The sequence below is a fragment of the Leptosomus discolor genome, chromosome 1 (assembly GCF_034619465.1).
Source record: "Leptosomus discolor isolate bLepDis1 chromosome 1, bLepDis1.hap2, whole genome shotgun sequence".
Classification (NCBI taxonomy): Eukaryota; Metazoa; Chordata; class Aves; order Leptosomiformes; family Leptosomidae; genus Leptosomus; species Leptosomus discolor.
In genome coordinates, this window is record NC_141391.1 from 181,558,503 (window position 1) to 181,580,285 (window position 21,783).

The 21,783-nt window shown below is 43.2% G+C and overlaps 1 protein-coding gene across 1 annotated transcript in view; it reads right to left on the minus strand.

Annotated features, from left to right (window-relative positions):
• Positions 1-21,783, minus strand: part of RASSF3 (Ras association domain family member 3) — a 53,109-nt gene that overhangs the window by 17,971 nt on the left and 13,355 nt on the right. The window lies entirely within an intron of this gene.

Sequence of the window (21,783 nt, forward strand, 5' to 3'; positions counted from 1 at the left end):
ACTAACAAGACCTCTCTAACTGCACACTTGCCATGTGTGAAGGACCTCAGCTTTACACATCTTATTCAAACATGAATTAAAAAGGTTTTTTTTCCTTCTGTTCCAAACCTGTACAGGCAATTTAGCCAGAACACTGAAATTCAACCAAATTGCTATCAGTAGCTCCTTTGTGTAACTGATTACAAAAACTCTTCAAATTAACAAACTTCACAGGTTCATACAAAAAAAACAACCCAAAACTCTTCTGTAATGCCTAGTTGCACAGGGTAGGGAAGGAAGAGAGGAACACATCGTTGTTTCCTATGCAGCGTCCTGGCCCGGCAATACCACATTATAATGCAAGACACAGGGAGCAGACTGCAAACTGCAGACAACAGAACAGTGCAGAGAACATATTCAGTTTTGTTTTTCCAAAGGCGTTCATTTAGCATCCAAGCAATCATTTCCACCTCACTGACTTCTGTTACAGATGCCAAGAGTTATGGTAGCATAGGAAAAAGGGTCACCTTTGCACATAAACTACAAGGCATCCCTGAGCCTAAGCAAGTTCTCTCAAGATGTCAGAGCCTAGTCCTTGCTTATTAGGACCGTTCATTAGTAAGTCCTAATGAAGTCAGTAGAGTTATTCATGCAGTCATTTATTAGAGTAATTACTTAGTAAATCTTAATGCAAATCAGTGTAGTTACTTACGAAGGCTCTTATAAATGTACCAAGGTGACAGACACTGATGCCCATGTGTGCACACACGCAGGAAAGGTATGTTTTTAGAAAAAATAACACGGCAACATCAAAGTGTGGAAACACAGGACTTAAAGGGAGCTTACTACATGCTTTTAATCACCTGGTTTTTCTGATGCAAAGTGGGAAGAAGCCAGCCCCAGCTGGCTGTAGTAGTATAAAAATCAGCATTTCAGAAAAAGAGCAGAGGCAATCTAAACAAGCAAACTACAAAGGATGCAAGTGATCCTAAGAAAAGATAATGCTGTGGGTTGTACAACTGAGGTGCCACCACGCCTCCCAGTTTTGCTTCAGTAAGCTGCATTCTGTTTGTAATTTCTCAAGTTAGTACATCTTACTAAATTTACATTACTGGGAAATTAACAAAAAGCCTCAAACATCTTACAAGCTTAACCAGATGAAATGCCGCATTTCTAGTAAATCATAAGCAGCTTAGCGCTATCCTAAGGAGAAACACTGATCAAGACCAGCAACACCTTGATGTTACTGCTAACACAAGGAAAGCATGCTCTCCCCTCTCTGTATTCCTAAGCAGTTTTCCGTGGCCACATAATTACACTAGAAATGAAGCACACCTGCTTCCAGCCACCCTCCCACACAGACACCCGGTTTCAGGTCGTACAGCCCCTACACAGGACAGCCAAGGAGCCTGCTCTGGGACATGGCTTCCCAAAACAGCCTCTGCACCCGACGGAGGGGCAGGCACTGCACAGACCCTGCACTGCAGTCCCCTCCTACCACCAGAGGAGTCCCAGCTCTGTGCCCAAAGCCTCAAAGGATGAGGCTGAGCAAGAAATATTCACCGTTTCCAACAGAATTAACCCTACAGAGTGCCAGTTATGGAGCTGCACTCCCTTCCTGCTCAGCACATCTCGGGAGCCCATCAGCCGCTATTTGTTTTTCCTGCCCACATAGGACACCTGCACCCAACCTGATCTCAAAATGCTTTGAAGGGTTATTTCTATGTGTGTGTAAACAGGCAGGGGTAATACCATCAAGGAGTCATGCCCTTGTTTTAGTTAGTTCAGATGTTGCAAATAAGACTAACAGAATGATTTTCACCACAGCAGCAGATTCTTTTATATATTAGTAACACGATAGGTAGATGACCTACTGACTGCTATAACTGGTGATACACTCAGAGCTGGTGGGTGGAGAGAGGCTCCCTGCCAGCAGGCACTGGAGTACCAGCCCTTTGCGGTGTCTTGCCCTTGAACTGAGGGCATCAAATGGGCTCCTGTGTATTAGGACCGCTCATAACCTGCACCCCTACTCCCTCTGAGATCTCTTTGCAAACTACTACTGGTTAAGAGAATAATTTGCCAGCGCAACTGGAGATTCCTGGGAATGTTTTGTGAATCAGCTGTAAACAGTCAGCTTAGCAAACCCTTTCTACAACATTACACATAACAAGGAAACATTATTTCTGCACCCATAACCTCAGCATTCTTGCATTTCAGTTTACAGCAAGTCACATATATCTGTTTAACATGACGGTTTGAAATATCAAGTTAACAGGAATGTTAACTTTTCACATTAACTTTTCTAACATTACAAGATCTTCCAGATCTGACTGCTTTAGTTCAGAAAGAGTACTCCCACTGAATGCGCTACCACTGCTTCCACCACAACAGCTGTTAGCAAAACGTGATCTCGGTCTGCATCCAAAACCTCACTGATACTTGCTGTCTTGATCCAAGCTGTTTAAGTGACTGCGTGTTGCTGGTAGCTCTGGAGTAGAAAAACCACTGAAGAAACCCAGTACAGTAAGATTAAAACCTAAGAATTAACACAAGAAAGAGAAGCCAAAAGAGCACAGCAATCCTCGTTTAGACTTATAAATAACAGAACACAACTCTCCTCACACCCAGACTTAGGAACTCCCGACATCCAGCTTGCTTATTAGAAACAAGAGCCACCAAAATGCTGCCAAGGGACACCTGGCCCCTTAAGAGGCCTCTCACTTACTTTCTGTGCAGCTGGATAGTGGGAAAAGCTCTGTATTTTTCACTCCTGCACTCAAATCAGGAATGAGGAGCCAGTTCAGATTTTGCCATGAATATGAACGTAATTTTAAGCAGATGAGGTTTAACCGAGGAGTCTTTAACGGAGCACCTTGGAAGCGCTGAGCCAGTGTAGGTTATAAGCTTTACTATGAACTTGAACGCGATCACTGAGTAATGGGTTTAAGTACATTTCATTCTAAGACTTCAAAAATGCTTTCAGGAGACAGATACAACAGGGATCCAAGTGCCAAATTTGCAACAATCATTTGCAAACGGATTGCTTAAAAAAGCACACAAACCATTACCTCTACAGCACACAAGAATGTATTGACTGAAATTGTGGCAGACAGCAACAGTTGATCACAACTTCAACAAATGTTAAAAAGCCTGAGCCAAGGTTCAAAATATTATGTATCAAGATATTTTTTCCCCCTCTCAAAACTCCAGCCAAGACTACTCCACTGCAGCAGAGGGAGAAGCTGTAGCAGGGAAACAGTGGGTTTGTCCACAATAGAAATTCATCCGAGTGTCTCTGGAGCAGCTGTGACTGCAAATAGAGAGCTGTGGAGTCCAGGAGGATGACAGGGAACCAGCGGGGAAAGGTAGCGCACGCACAGCAAGTCAGGACCACGTGCTGAAGGAGGTGCATTTAGCTGTGTTTCAGAACTGTTGCTAAACTCAAGGGCCACCTACTGTTTAAATAAATGCATCCATCCTTTTGCACAGCATCATTATACTTGTTCTCACAACAACCAAATAAAACCTTAGAATGAAGCAATTCATTTATGGTTTTATCATCAGTCTATTTTTCTCTACACTCTGCATAGCACTATTTTCCTTGCACACTTGCAAACACAACCATTTTTAGGTGTTCTATGGCCATATTTTCAATGGCCATATTTTCATGAAGCAAGTGTAACTGTGAGGCTGGGTCTGCAAAATCCCTTGGTGCAGAAGCTGTAAGGAGCCCAGCAAAGGAGGCAGGAACAGTGGGAGAAACCTCTTGAGTGAATTTGGCTTGGCAGGAATGAGTTCCAGCTCTGTCCTGAAAAGGAATTTAAGCACAAAAACACACACTAATGATTGTTAATGGAGGTTCTCTCCTTTTAGGGGAGCTGACTTGAGACCTGACAGTAATTAGGATTTGCTGGTTCGTGAGCATTCACATCCACAAGAGAGGCAAGCACAGGCAAAACTATGTATTCTCTGCAATGTGAGGTACGCACAGAAGTCTGTCGCAGCAGTAGATCTAACCAGATCAGAAGACATTTCCTATTACACAGAGGAGGGAGCAAAGAGGGGTACAGGATGGGTCACAAGACACTGACCTGGATCAGAACACCTGAACAGTTTCATTAGCATGCCAGGTGATGCAGAGAGACAGGAGGAGCCAATTCCACCAGATAAACTCAAGTGCCATATTTGAGAAATCCTAGCACATCCAAGATACCTGCACAGGGACAGCAGATAAGTCAGAGGTTTAGCAGGATGCCTGCAACCCATCAAGTAGCAACGGGAGACCGGGCAGGATAAACATCCCAAATGATACCAAAATACCTCTGGGGGTTAAGCAACAGAGTCCCAACCTATACACTGGCTTGGTGGTAAGCTGAGTTGCTCTCAGCTCTGCTGCCAGCATTGCCAGTGAGACACCTGCACTCATACACCCCCACTGTAGGTGTTTCAGTACAGAGCCGAATTCTACCCCAACGATACCAGCAAGAGGCAGACTCGAAAAACACAGAAAGAGGGGTGTGTTTTTTTTAAGTTAACAGTTAATCTGTGGAATTCCATGTCAGAGGTCTCTGGGGATTATACAAGTTTATAAGGGTGCAAATGAAACCAGATAGCTCACAGAACAAAATGGCCCAGCCTGCACTGCAAACCATTATGTATTTGCCTCGTTTTCTCTACTCTTCCTCTGGCACCTACCATTAGCAACTGCCAGATGGGATACTGGTCTAGACAGATGTTGCTTTTGATTTTGTATGGATATTCACACATTCCTTGTGTCTCAGCATCCACTATGGAATGGGAATATCGCCACTCACAAGAGAGAAACAAACAGCAGGTCCCAAACCAAGACCCGGCTAACCAAGGCCACTGCCAGACAAGACCAACACAGAGCCTGAGATGGAACAGCTAGGGATCCCCCAATTCAACCCTAACACAAAACAGACTTCTTCAAGCCAGAAACATGAGTAGAGCTGCACTTGCAGATGGGAAGAAGCTGTTGTTAATATGTTATTATTGGAAGGCACGTTCACAAACATTTGTGAAATATCATAGGAAAAAGAAAGTCCATGCTGAAATGATTAATTCTTCTTTTAAAGCAAGCTTTGAGTACCGCGCGGGAAATTTATGGCCTTATGCCACATATTCCACAGTAAGGAGAAGGGGAAAGACTCATCAAGATTAGCACCATATATTCTGTGTGCTGGATGAGGCAAAGAGTCTGTGGGAGGGATGCTGGCAAACGTAACATAATTAAAAACGGTAACCTAATCCAGAGAGACAAAGAGAAGAAATAACGCCGACTTTTCCAAACTAGAGACAACTTGACTTAGTTATTCCATGTTTTTAAAAATAAACACACACACACTTCAGTGTAGTCATTTATAAAAGAATTACTACCTAGAACGCACAATCCAGAATTAGAGTACCACGGAATTGGGTTCATCAAAAAATTATGAAGACTACAATGAGACTTTACACTTAAGGACAATTAGATGTGTTCAGGTGAGAACAGTTACACTTAACTTTACATGACTAAGCCCTGGCATGTATACGCATATATACACACACACTCTTTTATATTTTTTTTTTCTCCATTCTCATATCTCAACAAGAATCCTGCCAAACAATTACTTATTTTTAAAAGATTTATGATAAACTAAAAGACGTAGGAGTTGGGCTTGAATGCAAAAATAACCACAAGAACAGACGAAACACTGCAAAAAGTGATCGTGTTGTCTCGCTTCCCTCCTTATTAAAATAGACTGCAGCATATGTAACTCTTTTAAACAGACTTTTTTCAAGAGCTTCTCTCTTGGGGGAAGAGTATTTAGCTTTTTGCATGAATTATCTTTAAAACATCTTCTTGCTTTACTATGGATATTTTATTTAGTTATTACTTACATTGTCACTTCCAGTGAAATAGTGTTAGAGTAACTGCTTTCTTCTTGTTACTCAAGCTCTCCTCTGTTCCTTCTCAGCACGGCATTAGTGTATTGTCCAGCCACCAGACAAGATGTGAGCTACCCGAAGTTTAGCAAGACCATAATGTTCTTCCCTCTCCTGTTCAAGTTGCATGAACAATTTTCATATGCAAGTCTTGAATCTGAAGCCAGTGTTTTACTATTAAAACGACCCTCAGCTCATTTCAGAACTCTATCTGAAGCCATCAGAGAAAGGAGTAGTACCAGTTTACTGTTGCCCTGTCTGGAGAAAGTGTAGTCAACCCAACACACATACAGAAGACATTTCAGAAAGTAGCTGTTCAGAGGTCTCTGTTGAAGAAATAAAAAAACCAAATCAAAACACAACACACCTGCCAAAGAGACCGCCACTCTCCCAAAGAGAGCCTGGCACTCCAAATAACAGGACAGGCTTCAGAGAAGCCAGCTCTTGTTTCAACACACAAGGCAGATATGAAATTGTTACAGCTGTCTCTCGTTTTGACAGATCAAGAGAGATCTGCAAATCCTACACACTTACGGCATACAAGAATTAATCCATCTGGCCAGGGCAAAATGAAAAACAAGAATTACCCCCCTCTGTTTACAACCTTCAAGGAGGACAAACTCATATTTCCAAAGACCTGCCTTTCAGTTGCAGCAAGCATTAACAGACTTCCATAAAGGACAAAAAAAAAAGGCACCATTTCTGCCTGAATGTAGGAAGTGAAAGAAACAAGAAGAAATGTGGGAAGTTAAGCCCATAAAATATATGGCTTTATCTAAGTAGGGATACCAAATAGAGTGACCTAAAAGAAAAAAATCGGTTGAACTACCATCCGTCTGGCTGCAAAGGTTATCATACTAAAAAACCCAAAAAACAACCCATAACCAAACCCACTTAAAAGTATAAAAGAAAAGTATGAGCAGATAGGGTATCTGGTCAAGAGTTCGAGACCGCATTCAGGTTTCATGGGGTAACTGGACACTGCATGGAAGCCAACATAACAGGATGCCCTTCCTGAGCAAACGAACTAACAGGACAGCTTCTGTGTTCCTGGGTATTGGGAGGGCCAAAACCTAGTTTGCAAGGTTACCCTCAGTCAATTCCTCAAACACAGCCTGCAGCTAGACAGCAGAGTTAATCCCCTTCTTGCAAGACAGACCTTTTCCTAACTGAAAAGAACACCAGTGAGGGAAATGCATGCAGATCCTACAACATACATTGTACACATTAAAAATAGATAGTGGCTCTAAAAACCCCCTTCCACACTTGTTTACATTTCCCTAATCTGGGCAATACAGCAGACTGGTATTGGTAGAGGCAAAAGAGCTGTGTCTAGTATCACAGAAAAAGGAAACTGAAGGTCCTATGGCCTTTCCCTTGAGGCTGCAGAACAACAACAACAAAAAAAAACAGTCAACCTTCCTTTGTTCATTCTTACACTTTTTCCAGAAACTTGTATTGATGAGGAAGCTGGAAGCAGGCAGAAGTTTGGAAGCACTATTTGAATAAAAATCCACCTCAAAGAATCCCACCACCATCTGTTGCAATTTATAGCAGAGATGTATTTTAAACCACACAATCCCCTGAGGCATGCTGCTCCTCTCACTGGCCCCTCTTGTACGATTCAGAGAATTCTGCCTTGAGTAGCACCAACACATAGCTACATCCCAGGGAACTAGAAGATATAGGAAGACAATTATCTTCCACTTCAGAAAAAGTCATTGAGTGTCTCTCAGTATTTTGTAAATCCTGCTACCGCCCTGATTTTGCAAGTTTCCTGCAGAAAACCCTTGGGCTGAGGCATGCACGGGTGATGATGGAACAGTAACTTTTCCTAAAGTAAACAGCAGGCTATGCATCAGGACAGTGCTGCTCCAAGCAGCTGCCAGCAGGTCAGAAGGGCAATATATACTCCTGGCGACAGGGTAAACTGAAAACCTACCCCAGTGATGGCAGCTACAGAAGAACATGGACAGAGAATGCCTAACACCTCTCCTCTCCCACAGCAGGAAGGGGAATGGAAGTCTCTTTGACAGCCTCCCTGCAGGAGAGGCTTCTCCTGCCACATCTTGTTTTTAGCAGCAGAGCTCTGAAGGACATCTCATAGCCACCCACAGAGCAATTGGCTCTGCACCCACCTCCCTGGAGCAGATCTGGGGAAGCCAGGAAGCCCAAGTACAGGTGTGTCAACCTATGATGTGGCTGCACCAACACAGTAAGGGAGTGAAGGCTCCTGCAAATTCATCTGGTTGTAAAAACGCAGTGGTCTCCTACACAGAACGTCAGAAAGACACAGCCTCCATGAGTGTAAATTAGCCGGTTGTTCCAAAAGAAGGTAGGTTAGAAATAAAGTGCAGATCATCATCTGACAAGGATTATGACAGAAACATTGGCATTTGGGGAAAGGAAGCAGCTACAGAGAGTAAATATACTCAGGGCAGCAAGTACATGCATGGAGAACAGGTAAGTAGCTGCTATCTGACAACGGAAAGGAGTGGCTGTAGGAGGTACCAGAGATCAAAGATACAGTAAGTAGAGCAAGGAGGAGATTAAAGGGCTGAGCTGCGGGACACCCACCCAACCCAGGCTGAGTCAGTACAACAGCACTGAAAAGACCAGGGACAGCTCAAGCCGTGGTGGAAAAGGGAGCCCTGCTGGAACAGTAACTTTTCCTGAAGCGAACAGTAGGCTATGCATCAGGATAGCACTGCTCCAAGCAGCTGCCAGCAGCTCAGAAGGGCAATGTATACTCCTGGAAACAGAGCAGACCCAGCCTGAGACAGTACAATAGCACAGAAAAGACCAGGGAAAACTCAAGCCCTGGTGAAAAAGGGAGCCCTGCTGCACCCAAGAGACGTGTGAGCAGAAGTCATCACAGGGAGAAAAAAAAACAGCCAAGGTAGAGTTGGGAAAGAGGAATCAAGAAAAGATACGAGCCACTGGTGCAAGAAGGCGCAGTCACTGTTCCTACATCACAAGCACTTCGTAGCACCACAAATGCCTCAGCATCAGGGTGCTCTTTGGACATGGCAACGGTCCACCATGTCAAACAAAACTGTCTTCTAGCAAAGCCACACAACAACAGCCTTCATGCCCAGGGAAGGAAACACTTTAAAGAAGGAGTCAGGAAGCCATTTACATTGTACCCCTGTATAAGTGCTTACCAGTCCAGGACATACAGATACTTCTCCTCAACTCAGGTTAAGCATTTGCTATAGAAGGACAAGAAACTCAGCGCTATAATTGTGATTTCCAGCTCCCCAGAAGCCAGCCCCATCCCAGGGAAGACTGCCTTGGCTTGCAGCTTACTCTGCTGACAGTTTAGCATAACAAATGTGGTTTGATCTCCCTGCAGCAGCTGCTGTCTTCCTGCCTTTACTGGGCCACTCTCAGAGGGTACAGAAGAAGGTGAGCTATAGCACTTCAATGGTCCTTTCTTTAACGATACCGTTCACGCTGCATAACAAGCAAAAAAAGGAAACGGAAGAGCTGACTGCAACTCGTCAACAGACTGGTAAGTCAAGTAGTATAGTTTGCTCGGTCATACAACAAAGTAAAAAGAAAACTGGAGGCAGTACAGCTTGGTGACCTAGGGGTACCAAAAAAAACAGCAAAGTCAGTTGCCACTAATAACGATGGAGATCAGTGTCTCTCCTCATTGCGAAACCCAAGGAAAAAAGCAGCACTTCACTTTGACATTTAAAAAGCTGAAGGGATTTAAAGTGCATTTTAAAAAGGAAATGGAAAGCCGATTCTTTTCCTACAGAGGTGCACTTTAATTCACCCAACGTCCTCAGATAACTGGAGGCAGACATCACTTTAAGCATGCACATACTGCACATACTGCACCTACTGTCTCGGAGGAAGCTGCTAGGTGTCACTGACTAACTTGAAATTAAAGCATGATGAGTCAAAAAGCAAGGTTGTTTCTATTGCCACATATAAAGCAAGCTTCTAAGAAAGCACTGCTGTCAAGTCCATTTCTTTTCAAAAGTACCTGTCACAACAGCTAAGCCATTTTAGGAAGTGTTTAGAAGAGAATAAGCTAAACATAGTGCTATATTTGAGGTTTACAGACCTCACGTGCTTTTTTCCAAATTACCTTTCATTTGAATATCACATTCAACAGATGAGAATATGGAAAGGTTTTTCTGAACTTCAAGTGTTTGAAGCCTGATTTTCACAGGTGTCAAGCACTTGCAGTTATCATCAACTTTTCTGAAGGCGCAGGACAAAGAGCTGTCAGTTGCACTAAATTAAAAAAAAAATCTTTTAATCCCTTCCATAGAAGACAAACCAGTAACAACAAAACTTATTTGCACAGTAAAGGCCAAAAGGACTATGAATTTAAGAATTAACGCTTAGTCTTGTCTTTATGTTTAATAATACAGTGTGCCTGCAATAACACTGAAAACAAAGCACCCCTCATCACTTGCTGAAAGCTTTATATTAGTGCATATTTCACATTTAAGCTAGCTTTGTCAGACAGACTCAATATGTTTACAAATTACTTCTGCATACTGTAGATTACCTGCTGATAGGTATTTTCTCAGTACTAAGCAATGAATGGTTAGACTTCAACAATGAAATACAGGTTTTTTTTCTCATTAGCTGCCACTTGCAGTGGCAAAAGTGAAATATGAATATATAGACAAAGACCACATCGTAGTTTTGCCTTGAGTTTTTGTGCTTTAGAATAAAAAGATAAATTTCCTGACACTTTTCACATATTATCCATTACCAGTTTAATTTTGCCAAAAGAAGATTCCTCTTCAGTCTGTCACTTTGACTAGCCAAGAGAGAAGATGGAGAGCACTTAAAAGAGTTTTTTATGAGATGACAAATGCTTCGAAGGACCTATGAGGTATGTGTTAGAATATCAATTCAGACTAGCAGTGGAAGTCACTTCCGGAAAAAGAGACACTTTCCATTAGACCTCTCCAGAAGACAGGTAACACCTTCAGACTTTAAGATCCACTTTAAGATTTCCCAACAGCAAGTAATTCAAAATTGAAGCTACCATTTCTTTTCTTAATGCTAAGACTTATGAGCAGTAGGCAGCACTACGTGGTGTAGTGCATCACTTTAAGCAACTGTTAAGAAAGAATTTTTTTTAAAAAACAAAACAAAACAAAACACATTGTATAGTCAGTCCTCTACTGTGGGGAGCTGGGAGAACGTGGAGAGGGGCAAAGCACAAGCAGTGAACAGTATGATGCAAAAAAAAGCCCCATGTAAGTTGTATCCATGTTCTGACATGGCTGGTACCAAGCAACTGCCAGGAAGCCCTGCTGAACCTAAGCCAGCTCCTCCACAGACACCAGGACAGCCCTGCAACAAACGTCACCGCAAAGAGCTACAGTGCAGGATCTAGTCCACGCATTGCAGAACTCCCCACACCCTAACCGGCCCTCTCACATCCCAGGCATCTTGACTGGCAAGGTTAAAGCTCCAAACGGAGATACACTCTCTTCTGCTGCCAGACACTCTCTTCTACTGCCAGACATACTCAAGCAGCCCCACTCCCTTTATTCTTAGGTGAATCATCTTACTGGAGTTCCCTGATTTTATACTATGGCCCCATCAAAAGCTGAATTGGCATAAGCGAGGAATAGAAAGAACCAGCATTACACTAGGCAACACAGCCACCAATTCACGTCACACCATACTCTTAATGGCTTTTATTTGCTCTAGGGAGCAAACACTAAAGCATTATCACCCAGACTTGGTCAAACATGAGCGTTAAGTTTTCCGTGGTGCGACACAACTTTGCTGCTCTCAAGGACAAATAGGGTATTTCACTCCCCTTCCCTATAGCTGTGAGGTCTCACCTTGTCCCTGGCTCTCAGCATTTATTCAAACCCTGAGGGAAACAGCTCACTAACCTGTCAGGAAAGTAACTCTGGAAGAAAAACTAAGGTAGCAAAACAAGGTCCAAGCAGTACAGTAGGCAGTGCATGGACAGAGCATGTAAGACTTCTTCAGCAGCTTCGAGCTGCTCTACCCAGTCAATGACTTCCTGACTCACTCACACCATGTGAGCCAAATGTCCTGTAACACAGTTGCTAGGGTTTGGGCTAGTTGCTTCTCAAAGCGATTAAAAGGCATTTCCACGCAAAACTGGAGATAACAAGCCCTAGTCTTCACTGGAATCCTTTATATTACTCTACTCTTTGAATAGTCTATTCCACTCCCCAAGATGAGTTTGAAATGCTATCTGAGCAAATCACTAAGGCAAAAACTCAGCATGTACAAGTTTATTTCTAAGGATCTGGACCCATTAGGCCCCGAAGGGAGTTCAGGCCCCGAAGGGAGTTCAGGCCCCGAAGGGAGTTCAGGCCCCAAAGGGAGTTCAGGCCCCAAAGGGAGTTCAGGCCCCAAAGGGAGTTCAGGCCCCAAAGGGAGTTCAGGCCCCGAAGGGAGTTCAGGCCCCGAAGGGAGTTCAGGCCCCGAAGGGAGTTCAGGCCCCGAAGGGAGTTCAGGCCCCGAAGGGAGTTCAGGCCCCGAAGGGAGTTCAGGCCCCGAAGGGAGTTCAGGCTTCAGGAGTACTAATGTGGGTTTTGAAAGAGGATTTGTTCACCGACAGTGAAGCCACTTGGGAAAGTGCATCATATTGACTACACACGCAGATTTTTTTTTTTTCCTAGTTTTATTTTATTCTTCTCAACTCCAGAGAGACTGAAGGCCTCAAAGAGCAGGTCTAGTAGGAAAGTCCAACAGACACCAGGACTGGAGCTGCTTGTCTCATCAACAGGAGACAGCCCAAGAGCCCAAACAATAACAGAAGACAACATCAACTGCAACATCCCTGTGCATGGACAATCCTCATCCAGATTTGCAAGCCCAAAACAGCAGAACTTGTAATTACTGAGGCCAGAGCTATTAGGCACGCCTAAGCAAAAACCTGACAGCATCAAAAAATCAACATGCACCTTTGAACTTGAAAATTCCCCCTCACAGTTGAATTTTTTTCACCGTGAGCTAATGGACAAGCTCACAGGTTACTCTGGCACCAGACTGAAGTCAAGCCTGTGTGGTTTTGCACACTCTAGTCTGTAATACTTCTTCAGTCAGACGATACATTTCCTCTGCCAGTTTCCTCTGAAGGAACTGTCAGCTCTCCAGCAAGGGACAGCTGTGATGTCTATTAGATAAGCACCATTCAAATTCTACTTGGGGCCTGAAGTAAAGAGAATTAGCATGGGAAAATACTACCTAAAATGACGCAAATCACCATATGCCCTTTATGATATTGCAGGGTCGCTGAGGTAAGTTTCATGCATTCCAAAACTTTCACATGGTCACTTAGAAAGGTATACACTTAATGAATCTAAATACAAATCTTGCACGTTGTTAAAAACAACCGCTACTGGAAGCAAATAATGGGAAATGCTTATCCAGAAAGTATTTTAAAATTACAGAACTGCAAATGTCATAATGTCCTTCTGCATTCGGAAGTATTTGCTTTATTAATCTTGCTAATCAGACTTAATGTTTAAAAAGTTTTCTTCTGTGCTTCATGATTTGCCTTTAAATCATTTGTTTATAATCCACCCTGCAGAATGAACGCTCTTTCTTTAAAGCATCAACATCATCTTACACAGTTGATCAGATGTGACAATGAAGCAACAAATCCTCAATGGGAAAGTAAGCATGGCTATAAAATGCAGGCATGCAGAAGATACTGAAATTTAGCTGAATGACAAATATTCTGTTATTTTATTCAAAACTACTTTCCTGCTTTAAGGTATTTTTACTGAAATTACAAGTACTCCAGCTTTCCTCAACAGCCTCTCAGTTTACCGATAACCCAGAGTAAAATTAAAAATAAGGTAAGAATTTAACACACTCTGTATCAACTTGCTTCTAAAGACAAACACAGTCATCTGCATGATCCAGCTGAGACACATAATCAGCCGCTAACAAAGAACCCAAAAGGAATCAATCCTGTTTTCCAAAGACTGAAGTGGTAAAAGCAAAGAGGAGAAAAAATAGTGTCCTTTGCTCTGTCATGTAGTGTTCATCACATATGACTAAACCCTAGGTCATACATAAGCTTCAAAATGCAAACTTTTTTTTCCCCTTTTGAAACACAAAAGATTGCATCAAATGGAACGATGTTTTAGATATTCGTTAATAAACCACAAAGTTCTCAACCTTGTCCCTCTTACACCAATTGCTGGGTTAAAAAATATTTTTTTTAAAAAAAGCACTTATTCAAGCCAGATAATTACAAAGACCAAGACTTGCTGTTCCCTTTACTTTATTCTTGAAATGACTGATGCGATTAAGATGAAGACAGATCCAATCTGTTCTTCCTAACAAAGGATGTTCCACGGTTTGGTTCATCTACAGGTAACTAGTCTGGTGAAGACCACTTTGGTCTCTGCTGTACACCACAAAATGGACCTACACACAGATTTTTCACAAAAGGTATTGCGGGTTGTTAAGAGTACTAATGACTAAAAGATTAAGCTGTTCCAGAGTATTAGTTCTGTAGAAATGAACCACGTTGTTTCTAAAAATCATTCCCGAATCCCACTCCTCACTGGAAATCATCTCCAATACCACGCAAAAGGTTTGTGCTGTGAGAGTCAGAGAAAGGAGCACCCAGGGACTCTGAAGTAATCAAGGGAAGCCAAAGCACGGGATGGAAAGCCAGATACCTGCTTTAAAAGAAAGCCGAATTCTTTGAGGTTTATAAATTCATTAAAGATGTATCTGTCCATTTTTATCTGTGTCTTGTGATAGGAATGGTTAGTGGAAAGTAGGCATTCATAATTCTGCCAGAATCCAGAACAAGCCCACCGCTGAGGGCAGCGAGCCCAGGAGCTTCCCAGCTAAAAAAAAGCCCTTTGAAGGAAGTCCTGCAGCAGTTCATCCCAGAGGAACAAGTGCTGAGAGGCACAACTGGGGGATGGGAAGGAAGCTCGAGTATCTGCCACTCCAAAGAGGGTAAAGGGGTAACCTCTGTACTGCAATAAATGCACAAAGTTCAGGGAAAAGGTAATGCCAAGTCTCCTTCACTGGGAGAATTCACAGCTCTCCACTGTTTTGAGTTAAAAGCAGATTGCCTTCTCCAACTAGACAGAGCCTGGTCTGTCTAGGGCAAGGACTAAACTATGCCAAACAACAGTGTAAGAGAATAAACATGCATAGGATGCTTATTCTTCTCTAGATAAACGCATGGAGCTGACAACAGCACAGCCTCAGTCAACAGCAATGGACACAACCCATTTCCCTTTCCCATAGGGAGCACTCAGAGGGTGCCACCAATGCCAGAGGGAAAGCAGAGGAAGGGGACTGGAGGTGCAAGCCAGAACAGAAATGCGAAACAATGCTCCTGCTATAGTCCCTGCCATAAAGAGTCCAAGCTGCCGCAGGCCAAACAACAGAGCCTTATTTACACAACTTTTCAAAACTTCCAGGTCCTCCTTTGTTCTAAAAAAGCAAGGCTGTTCTAAAAACATTTTCCAACTCAAATGACCCAAGGTCAGGGACAGCATCAGCTCCATTTAATACTGGAAATTCTTCCAGTAGCCTCTGAAAGGGCAACAAAAAACCCCCAAGTGGTTTGCATGCAAAGGAATTAACGAAGCCTAGTTTGCTAGGGTCTTGTGTACAACCTACGTGTAAATTTATCAAGACTTTCACATGGATGGCTACGAAGGGGCAAGCTGTGATTGAGGTGCTTTTCCCTTGTATGGATTATACAGCCTCTTTTGAGCGGATGCCCTACTGCCTCAAACAGCATCTGCTCCTGCTGCTGCCTTTCTGTTGGCCAGAGCACTAGCAGAGTCTCTGCAAAACCTGCTTACAGCTTAACTAAAGATCTGTAGAAGCTTCAGGACCTGCATGTCTCCACCACTTCATGTGATCTAGTCCACATGTTATCTAATTTAGGAGAGGAATGGAAAGATTCTAAGAAGTTTCACTTCTGTGAGAAACAAGAGCAAAAAATGGGCAGCCAGGGTAGTTTTGAGATGCTACCACTAGCAGCAAGTCAGGATTTGTGTGAAGTTACAGCTCTACCAGAGCAACGACTGATTTGGAAACAGCTACATATTATGTTGAGAGACAGCACAAACCCATTCGTATTTCTGCCACCCACGCTTCTCCTTGTGCCATGCACAAACAGCTTTCAGGCACCAGCCGAGGGCTCTGCACAACTGCCACAGATCTCCTATGCCACATGACTATTAGAGCAATGAAACAGGAATTTATTGTTTCAGAAACACCACTCATGTAGCAGCTTCCTGCAAGAGGCTGTTGTTACATCAGTAACGGGGATGCAAAAGCACAAAGCAAAAATTCCTCATGCACTTTTGTAAATTGCACAAGTACTCAAATGAAAACAGAAGACAACTTATTTTGCTCAGAGAATTATTTTTTTCCTCCAGAGCCAAATGTAAGATGACGGGTCACCTTGAAAATAAGTTGGAACATTGAAAATAAGACGGAACATTGTCAAATTAAGAGGGAAAAAAAAAAAAAAAAAAAAAAAGAGAGACACTATCAAGATTCAAGGTAAAAGGAAAACCGGAACTGAAGAACAAGACCTCCTTGGAAGGAAAGCTTTAATGGCGTAGCCTTTGCAGCATTAATGGCATAGCCTTTGCAGCAGCAGGGCAGAGGGGGGCAGAATTTGAAATGGAATAATTGCATGGGCATTTGCTAAGTAGGTCTGTGTATTCTGTTGTGCAAAATAATAAAAAAAAATCCTCAAGAGATAAGCACTTCAGCCTGCTTGCACTTGGACACCTTCCCAGAATTCAGGTCATAAGCAAAGACTCTCATAAGCAATGAAGGGTGCCAGAGCAAACACTTCCATGCAACTGGTCTGCATTTGTCTGTCTAGCCAAAAATTAAATGATGCACTTTTTTCTTTTTATTGGCAAACATGCAATATAAAAGTGCAATTAGTGGACAGCAGCTTTACAAATTTCAGTCTCTCGCCCACTTTCACACAATATCACTGTATGTCAACACCCAACTTTTAAATACTGTTATAACTAGTATATACTTCATGTATCTGTCGTGTTAACTCAGGGAAAAAAAAAAATCTGGCTTTCTACATTTACTTTCAAACAAGTTCTCGGGAAAACAGCCAAAGCATCCCGAAGCCTGCGCGAGAAAGTCAGCTGGATATCCAGCACAGTCACAATCTGATAAAAGGAGCTTCAAATTCAGTCTCAAACTACATCTAAACTCTAAAGTATAACCACTTCATCCTGCAAAGGAAGTCAAGGGACTAGCATTAGGCTGTGGCTGACTTCAGCTCGGACAAGCATTTTAATCACCTGTCCATTATCAGCAGCCATCTTCAAGAGAAGGTAGCCAAAAAGGAGGGATTTACAGTTAATAATTACCCAACATACCGGTGTTTAGAAATAGGCTTGCTTAACAGATGTCTGGTAAGTGGTATTGATAAACATCATCTGAAAAGCATTTGCATGCAGCCAGGTATTGTTTTGCGACCTCTTCAGGCATCACAGCCATGAAGGAAGAGGTTTAAAAGAACACACAAAATACTGAAGGTTGAATCGATGGTATCAGCTGAAAGCCAGTCCAGCCAGTCCTGATAGAAAAAGAAAACAAAACAGGCAGTGGAAGAAAAATGACAAAAAACCAACAACACCAAAAAAAACCCCACCAAAAAACCGCAACATCTTTTCCTATACATAAGCTGCTCTCAAACATCACTGTTTATTAGGCACAGACTCACAGTTCCTTCCAGATCAGGTCACTGTTCATCTTCAGAGCTCCCACCAACCTGTCACCTGCACCATTGCAACATACACCACCACCTCCAACCAGCCACCAGCCCCATTGAGGTTAACTACCCACAGCACCCAGATTCCACGCAAACCTCTGCTCCAGTTTACAGCAGGAGCTCCCCAACCCATCCTTCTCCTTGCTGTTCAGCTCTCTGCTCCTCTCACCCAGGAGACAGCTCTCAGCACGCTGCCTGCCCAGCTCCCCGCTCCCCTAACCCGAGCGCACTGAACGCCCGAACTACAGGGCTCACAACCTCCTCCCAGCCTCAGCATCCCTTGCCCACCCAGAAGACGACGTGGGGCTCACCCCTTCTTTCCAGGCAGCTTGGTTGCACACGTGCCTCACCCCCCCTCAGCTCATGATGAAGCTCTCCAGAGAGCAGGGAGAGTGGCCTTTTCCCCAAGGCCATGGCAGCAAGCCCCTGTCAATGCCGGCACACTGCATCAGCATGGGGGAAGAGCCCGTTGGGAGCAGAGGCTCAGCCACAGGCAGGCTTGAGCACACAAGGGGGTTCTTACCTCTGCTCACATCATCCTCTTTGCTCAGGGCAGATGTTTTATCTCTTCACATAGGTGCAGCACAGACAGAAGCTTTGAGCCAGGGAAGAAGGAAGAGACAGAGGCCATGCAATTTCCCCTAATCAGGACACATCACGTCCCCAGCAGGCCAGAAACACACATGCTCTTCCACTCCAACGGCTGCCGATGGTCATTGCTCCCTTTTTCAGCTCTCAAAAACACAAGGGACTTTGCAATTAATTCCTAAGGGATAGGCAGAACCAAAATTCATTGTACATAAACCTAAATATTTATACCCATTTCTCAGCATCCCACTGCATTGCGTTCATCTAAGGGCTGAGCTTAGAGACTATTACAAAAAGAGATTGCCTTCAAACTGCCACATGCTTTCAGGTCTCGGCAATGTCAGTTGGGCTTTAGTCCTTCTGCTCCAGCTGCTGGTGCTACCCAGCCTGCTGGCAGCCATCCGTACTTGTTCCTTGTTTGTTTTAACAAAGTACCTGAAGCAGATTCACACATTTGTAAGAGAAAGATCTAAGAGAACAAGGAAGGGAGGGAACGTCTCATGTCTCGTACAATAAAAACAACCAAGGTAAAAAAACTAGATCTGATCTGCCAAATAATGTGGTATCATTTAATGTATTTTTTTAAACTTGGTACTCTTCTTTCTTACATTAATAGCATACACAGCTCTGCTATTTACCATGATCCTGACTATACTAGTGCCTTACTCACCCAAGTCTTGTCCTATTTTTCATTGTCAGTCGGGGGGGGGGGAGAAGAGAGAGAGAAGAAAGAGAGCAGTGACACTGCCTTCCAGTTTGTCCAGAAGCTTATCAAGTGATGCTCTCCCTCTTTGAAATGAGGAAAGTAAGTTATTAAACAGTCAGGAGTCAAGACACTCAAATGTTCCCATTTCATGCTTAGAGAAAGGCAGGAGGAATGCACAGCCCAGCCTTCGCTCCTTCCAGTGGTGCAACAGCAGAGCAAGACCTGCCAAGACAAGCTGCCTCTTCTCTTGCTGTAGCTTCTCTTTCACCTGCATTTCCCTATGTCTTCCATCCAGTAAGACACTTTCTTCCTCTCAAGCAGTCATGGTGTCCAAAAAGCTGCCTATGTTTACACTTGTGAAAACAGCAGTAACTGTCATGCCATAACCAAGAGAGCCCAAAATAACAAAGTAAAACCATGACACGGGTTGATTACTGCAATAATTAATACAAGCAGATAGTTTCAGCTGCGAAACTTTTTATGAAGGGTCATAAAAATAGATACTGATGATATGTTTGTCAAACAGATTAACAAATCCCTTCCAGCCTTCTCTCAAAACTGGCAAGGGAACTTACCTGCAGTTTTAAAAAGCAAGCAAAGGACTAAGACTCGATTTCCATTAACAGGCTCAGAGTTAATAGTGGAAAATTCGTATTAACTGCTTGAGACTGAAATTAGCCAAGGTGCAGGAAAGACTGCAGTTACCTTTTGGTGTGGCATAACATTTAAAATACATTTCAATCTGTTTAAAATAGTGCCCTCAACTTTATTCTCCAAATGCATAAACTGGCCTGTAAAACCTGTTACAAGGAACAATTAAGGGAGGATTCTAAAGCCACAGAAAATATGAAGAGCTAGAAATACACAAATGCATGCATTTGTAAAATCAGGAATCTGCAAGTAAATCCGAGGTTTACATTGCAATCCTATTTGCTGCACTACTTCGTCGGATTCTAAAGCACAAACTACTTTTTCCATTCAGCGAGTTCTACTGCTTTCTCTTTGCTTATACCCTTTCAGAAGCACTACTCACTTTAAAAAAAAAAGACAACCAAAACTGCACAAAACCAAAGAGCCCAGACTTTTCGAGCTTCTGCTTACCTGTAGCATCTCTACCCAGTTAAGAAATCTGTCCAAACACTCTAAGGCACGTCTTCACTGCACCATCTCCTGAGGCTCTTCCTCCCAAAGCACAGTTCCACAAGGTAAGCCAATCCCAGAGAGGGCTTCCCGAGGTCCCACCCTCCCTGTCAGCCTCCCCACCCGCACATTCACTCTAGCACCAAAGCTGCTCCTCTTGCAACCACACAGAGATCTGGTTCAAGGAAGGCACCTGGCAAAAAACCCTAACTTAATTAGTTTAAACTGAAGCTGCTGTGGAACCACACCCTCAAGCGATGGCAGCCACACTCTAAAACAGCCTTAGACCTGCAGCATCCACCTCGTAGGTGCGTGGCCAAGATGTTACAGGGCACAACCAACAAAAATAGGATTAACTGCTCCATGATAATCCTCTTGTGTTCTACCTTGCGAGACTTCACTTGTTCCTCAACACTTGTTCCCTCACTTGTTCCTCAAGTTCATAGGGATAAATCTAGGAGACTGGAAACCTGGCTGTGCTCAGCACCCTCTACAAAATATCCAAACAAGAGGAGTTGCACCAGGCTTATAATTTGACAGAAGTTACATCCTGTGAACCAACTTGTGTTTAATATTTAGTTTTTCGTGTTTTCACCAAAATGTTTTGCACTTCAACAAAAGTGGAGTATGGTGAAGTTATGACCTGAAAGAACCTATTTACAGATAACCTGTGCGGATCAGCAGTCCAATAACTAATGTGGGTAACAACTCATACCAGAGTTAGATGACTTCTTCGTGAGCATGCAGTCATGAAACTGCACAGCAACTGCAAGAAGAACAAAGAAGGAACAGAGCAAGCACTGCCCAGGGAAGTATGTCCTGGTACACATCTGAAAGTGAACGGGACCCAATTCCAGCTCAGAGTTTCAGTAGGGCATCCCCACCACACTTCAAACTTTTTTGCTTGCCTTTGTTGGGAACAGTCAGATCAAAGTTTAGATTTGTCTGGGAGGGGAGTATTAAGGTTCATTTGGCAGCATATAGTGATGGGACAGGGAAAAGTGAGAAAGGATCTCTGGAAGTACCTAAAAGTGGTTCATTCCCACATTCAGGGAACGGCACCATGTTATTAACGACCGCTTTCAGCGCATTGTAATGCTCACACCTACAAGATAATTTAGGTTGTGGAGTCTCCTTCTCTGGAGACATTCAAAACCCACCTGAACACATTCCTGTGTGATCTACTCTAGGTGGTCCTGCTTTCGCAGGGGGGTTGGACTAGATGATCTTTCGAGGTCCCCTCCAACTCCTACCATTCTGTGATAATAAAATACTGATGCTAGTACTAACAATGCTGCTTCTATAATCCTTACAATACTAAATACTCCTCTGCTGCCTTTTGTTTCTGACACAATATGAAACACCTTCTGAAAAATGTTTTTCTACCCTGTATCTTCCAGATCTATCTCTGCAGATGAAAACATATAGGTGACTACTGGTATAAGAGATTAAATCTAGACACACAGCATGGAGCTCCCATCTTGAATTCATCACATAACATTTTCACAACTAGATAGTGCAGTAAAACCTTATTACATATTAGAAGATTTTTCCAGCATTGGCTATAAAGGCCTAGCTAAAACCAAACTCGTTTTAATACAGGATCTTGATTAAAATTCAAGGGGGGGGGGGGGGGGGGGAGAAAGAA